The 8,957-nt window shown below is 42.7% G+C and overlaps 1 long non-coding RNA gene across 1 annotated transcript; it reads left to right on the forward strand.

Annotated features, from left to right (window-relative positions):
• Positions 1–2,078: 2,078 nt before the first annotated feature.
• On the forward strand, positions 2,079–8,713 carry LOC139596628 (uncharacterized). The gene is made up of 5 exons (XR_011681378.1): positions 2,079–4,028; positions 5,788–5,998; positions 7,196–7,300; positions 7,416–7,560; positions 8,604–8,713. It is a non-coding gene; the product is annotated as an uncharacterized lncRNA (long non-coding RNA).
• The last annotated feature ends 244 nt before the right edge of the window (positions 8,714–8,957 follow it).

Genomic DNA, 8,957 nt, shown 5'->3' on the forward strand with positions numbered 1-8,957 from the left:
CTTAAGTCCAACCAAGCAATTTTCTTCTTGTAGAATGAGAACTGGGATACCTTTGGGTTTTGAGAATCTGATCCTTGCATTTTCAGAAATGCCCAGGCACAGGTTCTTCTGACACCCTAAAAGCAAATACTTTTTACCAGCATAGTTTATGCCAATAAATGGACTAAGTGGTAGACACTCAGTTTAGATATGAAGTCTGTCATATGCAGACAGACTTCAGAGAGTTCTCTTGGGGTTTTTTTCAGGAACGCTAGGTGACAGTGACATCATTTAACATGACTGTTCTCCTCTCCTGAGTCAGTTCCTGATGTAGAAGATAGATCATATCTCTATAGCAGAGGACAGTTGCAAAAAAAGTCATCAAACTACATAAAAGGCTCAGTTTGCAAAGTGAAGTACAGAAATGATCACACACATGACTAAGTGCTGTGCAGAAACTTAGTTATTTCCAGGAAAGCCAGGCAAACAGGGAAAGCTGTGCATGTCATTTGGCACAGAAGCAGGAGCTGTACCAGCTGATGCTCTGGGAGCTGGCCCACAAGTGTCCCCATTGTCCAGTATGTCCCTGCAAAGCCATATCAATGCTCTCCATTTCTGAGAGCACTGGGCTCAAAGACATTTTGAAAATTGGGCTCCTTTAGTGTAGTTTTGGAGACCTTTTGACATCAATTTTGTAAATTCTGGCTGTGGTTTCTTCTTTTTGAGCTAAGAGTAGTTTAGTTTACTACCTGAAAATTTGTTCTGAAGCAGGCTATGTGCTCCATTGAGCTATGTAATTCCCTTTGAGCTCTAGAAATATGTCTTCCCAGAAAGCATTACCTGAGTTCAGTGTGCAGTGCCCTTCACTCAGCACTGGTGAGGCTGCACTGCTGCACCTCCAATATTGTATCCAGTTTTTGGGCCCCTTGCTACAGGAAGAACCTTGAGGTGCTGGAGTGAGTCCAGAGAATGGCAACAGAGCTGGGGAAGGGTCTGGAGCACAAGTCTGATGAGGAGCAGCTGAGGGAGCTGGGGGTGTTTAGTTTTCCATGTGGGGAGAAAGAGGCTTGGGGTGACCTTACTGCCCTCTACAACTCCCTGAAAGGAGGGTGTAGGCAGGTGTCAGCCTCCCAAATAACAAGTGAAAGGAAAAGAGAAAATGGCCTCAAGTTGCAGTAGGGGAGGTTCAGACTGGATATTAGGAAAAATTTCCTCACTGAAAGGGTTATTAGACATTGGAACAGGCTGCGCAGGGAGTTAAGTCACCAACTCTAGAGGAATTTAAAAGATGTGTTGATGTGACGCTTCAGGAAATGATTAAATGGTGGGCTTGACAGTGCTGGGTTAAAGACTGGACTGGATGATCTTAAAGGTCTTTTCCAGCCTAGATGATTCTATGACTTGCACACTGACCCACATGCTGTAGACATCTGAAATCATCTAATATCCTTCATGAAAGGCTTACCATATTAGTAATTATCTCACTAGCTCAGACTTAAATAGGCTTTTTCAGGATCAGGAGTTATTTTTCATGGTAATGGTTTTCCCTACAAGTTACCCTAAATCTCCAGCATTTGTCATTCAAGCTGATCATCCCCCATTTGAGGAAGAGAACAGGCCATCTTTCTGCAATGTCATATTTACCAAATAGCTTCTTGGTGCAGATGGCCATGTACAGTAAAGGTGAGCTCTAAAACTTCTTCCTCTTATTGCTTAAATGACTGGTGAGATTGTTACTGTAGTTTTTGTAAATCTTCCGAGTCCTTAGAATACAATCCTGGATTTTATATGACTGAAATCAAAGGTACCTGGATTGAAACACTTCAGACTTAGCATCAACTATTAAAGCAAATATATTTGAATTAAAGGAAAGAAAATCTGGACCTCATTAGACTACTGAGGAACCAGTGCAGTCACCACATAATTTTTGTTAAAGGAAAAACATAAAAATCCAGAGCCAAATTTCTGGAGTCTCCTTTGTGTGATCCTACTTTGACTTAGTTAGTTGGTTATTGTAGGTTTTTTGTTATGGAAGCCAGGCTCACTCAATTCCATGTCTGTTTTCTACTTAATACATTTTCATCTTGTTGTGTGAGTTAAAATGATTAAAACAAGTAATGTTGTAGATGTCCTTTGATAAGAAGTGGCTAGAGGATAGGTCCCTGTCTGTGATGGGAAGCTGCAGCCTTTGGGGTATAGGTTATTCCATGCTGATTAGCCTAGGAAATAGTTTTTCTTAAATTTGTCTGCCTACAGAACTATTTGCTTATTGTTGAACTGCCTGTGGTTTTATCACAAACATGGTTTGCTGTTTAGCACAGTTCACACATTGTGCTGGGGAATTCTAGCTATGCAGGTGGTTTGCAGACAGGTGACTGAAAATTTGCCATTTGTCTTATCGGATAGTTTTCCAATTCATGCAGTAGTTCCATTTTCTGAATATAACTGCCATAGGAGAGCACTGGCAACATGGATTTCCAATGCATCTTTTTATACTGCTTCACAGTAATTATGTAATAAAAATTTACTTCAAGTAAACATTGAAAAAATAAGTGTGGACTTACTTAGCTCTTCAGAGGACTTAACATTCACCGGAATCAAATGCATTCACTCAGATTCAAAGAAAACAATTATAGAAGGGCTCAAATAGCACTAACAGGAATGTGTTAAGAATACAGACTGATAGTTTTCCAAGTGCATTGGTTGAATTACTCTTAGCCCAGATTATTTACTTGGGGAATGAAACTGACTTGTGCATTCAGCTGTTTTCAAAATAAAAATGTAGTGGAAAATGTGGTCTGGCTAGGTCTGCTAGGCAACGGGCTTGTGTTCTGAGCAATTAAGTGGTTCAATACAGTGGGAATATTCATTGCCTACCTAAGAAGATTAATTTCCTTTTTGGTGGTTTGTGTATTTAAAAAAAGAAAAAAAGCCTTGTTCAGTAAGAAGATGATCTCAGTGACATTTAGCAGTGTACATAACATGCTGGTAGTCACTGGGATTTAGGAAAAGCCTTACCTGTGTACTTTAAGTGGACAATGAATTTAGGATTCACTGCTGGGGCTGGAAGGAATTAAAGGTTTAGTGGTCTCCTGTGAGCACTCACAGGATTTCACAAAAGATTTCAAAATTTCCTAAATGCGTTCTGTGAGTGTGTCCTAGGTTACAATATAAAAATGTATTCTGTTCCCATCCTCAAGAGCTGCTGAAACCGGGAGGGGCATCGTTTTTTCCTTATCTCCTGTTAACGGGGCCATCCATGTCTTGCCACGTGATTCAGAGATGACTCCCTCCAGGAGCCATTTCTGTTCAACGGGTAATCAAGGAACCACCACATGACTCAGAACGATTTCAGCCCATTGCAAGATGCTCTGCCCAGGGCAGGAGGAGCTAAGCATCCCCAGCTGGATATAATCTGGGTTTTGGGACACCACAAGCAGTCTTTCCACTTAATTCCCACAGGAATGGCCACCCTTACCCACTGGTCTTCAGAGGACAAGAGCTACCAGATGGTTTCTACAGGATCACCACTTCAACAAGACCATTTCATCCAGACTGCTGCCACCACCCTAACTAGCAGGGTGTCAGGTTGTATTCTGACTCTGTCAGTGGTTTTTCTTTTGTATTTTTGCATGTATTTGGTTTTTTTTTTTTTTCCCTTTTCCTAATAAATTGTATTTCTGACTTAGAATCTCTCACTGGTTTTGCGTTCAAACCAGAACAGAGTGGTAATAAGAGATGGGGGAGAAGGATACAAATACTTTATACAATTAATTCAGTGTTACACAGTCAGACCCATGCATCTGAACATCTGATTCAATTACAGACTTGAAACTGTGAATGTGAAACCTATTTAGCTTGTCTTGTATCCCTCCTTAGGTACTTGCTACTTACTGCTACCTGCTCCGGGGACAGGAGGAAAAAGGACAGATCATACATACATCCATTAAATGGATGTATGATCCGCAATACTCAAACAATAATCTCCCAAATCCTTCACTTTGAGTGCCATTTTCTGCTCCTTAGCTCTTGGCTCTGCTCTGTTACAGGTACTCTCAGATCTTCATTTACTTTTTTACTCTTTCCCTTGCTGAAGTGCACTCCTGCTGGCTTGTCTGCACTCATCCGACTGCCCGTCATACCTGCTCCTGGTGAAGCAGGAGCTCCTTGTCACAGATGACAAGAGAACAACTCTTCATGACCAAGTGGCCTGAAATGCATTGCACAAAGCTGCTGTCCTGACTGGCAGCCCCTCTCATAATGTTTTATCCTCCTCTCTCTTCTCACTGCATGTGCCATTTGTCAGAACCTGCTAAGAATTGCCTGCTCTCACTTGCAGTACAAGGAACAAAATGCATCACAACCCATAGGTACAAAGTTGATCAGAAATCTCAATTCTTGTTTTTGTTTCTCTTTCGTCTATGAATCCTACAAAGAATGTGTAAAAATAAGAATCATTCCCTGTAACCCTCTATTGCGGGTTTTCAGGGTCCTAGCTGAGGGAGACCCCGAAACTGGGTGGGTGCGGGCGGACCTCTCCCAGGCGTGTTTCGCCACGGAGCGCTCCAGCCGCGATCAAACGCACGCGCAGTCCCAGATGGTTCAAGACAGCACAGCCAGACAGAGAGGGCTCGGAGACTCCAGTGTGTTCCAACAGGCTTTTATGTCGGGTAGTCTGAGGGCACAGGTGGGGAGGGAAAGCGGGGTGCAGCTCTGTTGAAGGGTGCCGAGCCCCGAGCCTGGGCGGGAATGGGGTTTTTAAGGGGGAAGGAGGAGGTGGGCTCAGAGGTGCCCTTTGACCACTAAGAAGGGGGTACAGAGGTGGGCTTAGGTTGATGTGATTGGGGTACGCCAATAAGGAAATGGGGAGAGGGTGTTTAGGGAGAGATCCAATTGAAAGGTGGGGAGCAGGGAACTTTCTGGAACAAAAGGTGTGGTTTACATATGATTGATTGCTTCATCCCAGGGTGTCCCAAATGCAAAATCTTTGTCCCCTCCCCCCACACTCTATTAGTCTAGAATATAAACTATTTCTGAAAATAATTGACAACTTGAGGGTTTAATCTCAGTGGAAATCCCAAGATACTATGTCAAAAGGGAAGGTAAATAATTACTGTGGTTTTTAAATTTTTATCCTATATACAAAAAAGAAAGAAAGGCCAAATTATGTAGCCCTTGTGCTCCCAGCCTTCCTAAAGGGCAATGAATGGAGGACCACAGACTCAAAGGCTCTGCATTCACATATGTCTTACTACAGAACCAAGGACTCAAAAGGCTGTCAATTTCTGGCAAACATATTCAAAACCAGCACAAGACTAGCTAGTAATGCACATAATACAGAAATGCAGCAAGATAGCAAGTTTTGCCCCACACCACTCACTTCTTTATTCATTTCAACATTTTAATGTTGGTTTCCTAAAATACTTCTGGGGATTGTCATGGCAACCAGCAAAACAAATGATTCCTCTTCTGCTCCCCTGAGAAATTATCCTTTTCCCCTCACTGATGGCTACCAGCTAAATTAAGTAACGGGCAGAAGGCTGATAAAAATCAAAGACATTTGTTCCACCTTTCCAAGCCCTTTACTCACCTTCTCCTCTCGCTGCAGGTAAGCCAAGCACCAGATGCTCTCCCTTTTCTCTTAGCCAAGAGGCCTGCTCTGAAAGGAGCAAGCCTTCTTCCACTCCAGCACTTACACAACCAGCCTTCTTCACTTGCCTCCTTGGAAAACTAAACTTCCTGTGTTCCACACCCAGGTCTTTAGGAGACAAATGTTTTCCACTACCTTCTCTCCTATCTGTCTCTCAGCCTCACTTAGCACCTGCTGAATGGGGACACAGCTGAGTCTCCTGCTTTTTTTAATGGCAAGATCTGTAGCAGATGGGACTTTCCCCCAGACAACAACTACCACCAGCACTGCACTGGTCCGAACACCAGAAGTCCCAGGCTTCCTGGAAGACAAGAGCCCTTGAAGAACTTTTCTGAAGAGCCTGAAATCTGTTATCAGAGAATTAAACAGGTAGTCTTAGTTGATGGGTTACTTGTGGATAATCTATATAACAGATGCAACAGAATGCTGAAACTCCACTGTGCTAATTGTTCCTCTTCTGTCTCTGACCCACAGCCCTGGGGTTTCCACCTGGGTTTTCTTGCTGGAAAGATGCACTTCTGCAAATACTTAATCAGATCTAAATTAAATTGAGTTATGGCAGAAGGGCAAGAGGGGTGTTAAAAAGAAATTGGAGAATTAAAGAAAGATGAGCCTGTTCTAGCAGGAAATGAGAGAGATGAGATTCTTCTAGCAGTTTCCCCCCTGAACACAAAACTGCAGGACTTCCCTATTCTTAATACTGCATAAAGCATTCACACAAGGAAATATTCCTACAAGGTAAGTGCAGTCTTTGCTTAAGCAAAATTTACAGTCAAGCTTTCACAGCCTTCTCTCTCTTGCTCTCTTGGTTATCGGAGGATCTTTATTTACTACATGGAACATACTAATTAAGAGCGTGATGTTTTATTGCTCAAATCCTCTCCAAGACATCCTCCATAGGCTTTGTCTGTAATTGTGCCATTTACTTCCTACAATGTATTACATCCCTAGAAATGTGCAGGAACAGTGTGTGTGCAGAATACAATGGACACTTTGTACAGCACAGCTAATTCTTTGGGTTACAAGCAATGACCTCCAGGGTTGGGAAGGGCCCCCTTGGAACCCTGTATCCTTGCCCCACGGTTCACTCAGATTAAGAATGCTTTTTGTATTTTTAATTATGTCATTCACTACTTACATGAAGTCCTTCTAGTAATCTTGACAAAAGATGGTGCATAGTCCATAACATATATGATGTATCTCCTGAAGACAGCTTTGAGAAATTCAGAGAGGGTTTCCAAACCTAGGATAGTGTTTGGACTAAGTATCTCAAAGTGACTCTTTGCTGCTGCTATTGTCCTTTATATACTAAGCCTTCTCCTCCCCCTCCCTCTTTGTTTTCTCCCTATTTGAATTTATTTGCCTTAGTTTTTATTATTAAACATTTCTTTTCTCTGGATGCTCTTTATTTGAGCTGCACCCATGCAGTGAGTGCAGCATCACCAGCTCTACTCCCTGCCTGTGTGAGGACTCTAAGGTCCTGCTTCAGAAAAATGCTGTTGATTTTGGTGGACCTTAAGGACAGAATTAGGCAGCCCTTACTGAATACAGCTCTTTCCAATACAGGGATGCTGTCTGGAGCACAGCTTCAAGGACAAAAGCCAGACCTGAGAGGTAAAAAGGCCTCACTGGTGGCTGGCAGAAGACTGGAAAAGCAGAACCCCAATTAAGGTGAGCACCTGGTGGACTCCTTCCTGCCCAAATGAAACCACAACTCACCTGCCCTTTCACTAAGGGTCAGCTGCTGTTAGCTGCCTCATTGTGTTTATTGCTTCCTCATTTGCAGGTTTCTCACCTGGGCAATCCCCTAGCTCAGAGAAAATCTGTTGTTTAGAGATGAGCTGTAGAGTCAACACTGTCTTTGTGCAGCTACTTTGAAATACACTGGCATCTTCCTCACTTCTGTGGGTTTTGTGAGCTCCAGCTAGAAGGTGAGTGCTCTGACTCACAGCACTGTAATGTACACATTAAAACTTTTCACCCAAACAATGGCATCAAGTGTATTATTTAATATTTTCACTATATAATCAGTAAAGCATTTCCATATGTTGTTAAGTATAGTCATATTCTAATCTGAACTGCCTGTATGGGATTATTTCTGAAAGGTATTGCAAGTTACAACATTGAAACACAAAGAATGAAAATAAAATTTACCTTACTTATTAAATGAATGTTTATAATTTACAAACAAGTGCTGTCATGGCATTATACTAATTACTGCAAGAAGTAATTAAGCCTGCATCCTTACTTTGTCTGCACAAGATTTCTGTTGCAAGGCCTCAGCCTTCATAGTACACCTGAAAAATGAGACAGTTATGGGAGAAGGACACAAACACGTCCAAAGTCACTGAATGAGATTATATCATGATGTTATTTCTCTTATTCTGAGATACAGCATGGCAGTTCTGCACTATGGAATAAATACACTGTTATCAGAAAGGCCCAGTTGGTTCCCCTAAAAGCATCCTACTCAGTGAGGGCATTTATTATGAATTTTTTAATATCTAGGTTTCTTGGAAAATGCATGACATCATGTCCCTCACCCACTGTGCTTTGTTCAGCACTTATGCTATGCAAAATCATGAAAAACTGTTAAACAGTCAGCCTTACCCCATGGTGTTTTGCTGTCACCACTGTGGAACAAGCAGTCCCTTGTTCTGGGCTGTTGTTGACCACAATCATGGCTGAGATGAGCCCTGGCGTGCTCAGCTGGACAGAGCAGCACTGGCAGCTGTGGCACAAACACACACAATTAGGCAGCACCTGCCATGCACAGCACTCACAAGCCTCATTCCGAACTCGAACCTGCCCCCTGATAGTTAAGGAGGCTGCTAAAAGCAGAGTAACTATGCTGGAGAGAGCACTACAAATTAGACAAGCAACTGTTGCATTGCCTGGATATTATTAGTGAAGCACAGGATACCCCAGAAATTAAATGTCATGTTACTAAGGGGAAATCTCCTATTCCTCCCAGGTACAGGCAGGACTCACTGCAGAGATGCTGTGGCTTCTGCTGCAGGTGTTCAGCAGCAGGAAGACAAGAGGGGGTTTGAGAAGTGCTACTCACAGATTGCACCAAACAAGCTAAGGTGGTTACTTTTATACTGTTATCTTTTATAGCATGTGCTATTGAGAGTGTGATACCTGAAGCTGAGGGCTTGTTTAAGGAGGAGCTAAAAACTTTGGCCAAAGTCCCAGCATTTTGATAAAACAGGAGTCCTCAGCTGGCAGTGCTGTGACAGGAAGGGCAGCAAGTGGCCCGGTTGCAGAGGCCCAGGATGGCTGCTGGAGGCATAGGAGGGGTATTGCTGGAAAGGGAAAACTGCCT

The sequence above is a fragment of the Agelaius tricolor genome, unplaced genomic scaffold, assembly GCF_023055355.1.
Source record: "Agelaius tricolor isolate 1412-34295 unplaced genomic scaffold, bAgeTri1.0.p SCAF_16, whole genome shotgun sequence".
NCBI classification, from domain to species: domain Eukaryota; kingdom Metazoa; phylum Chordata; class Aves; order Passeriformes; family Icteridae; genus Agelaius; species Agelaius tricolor.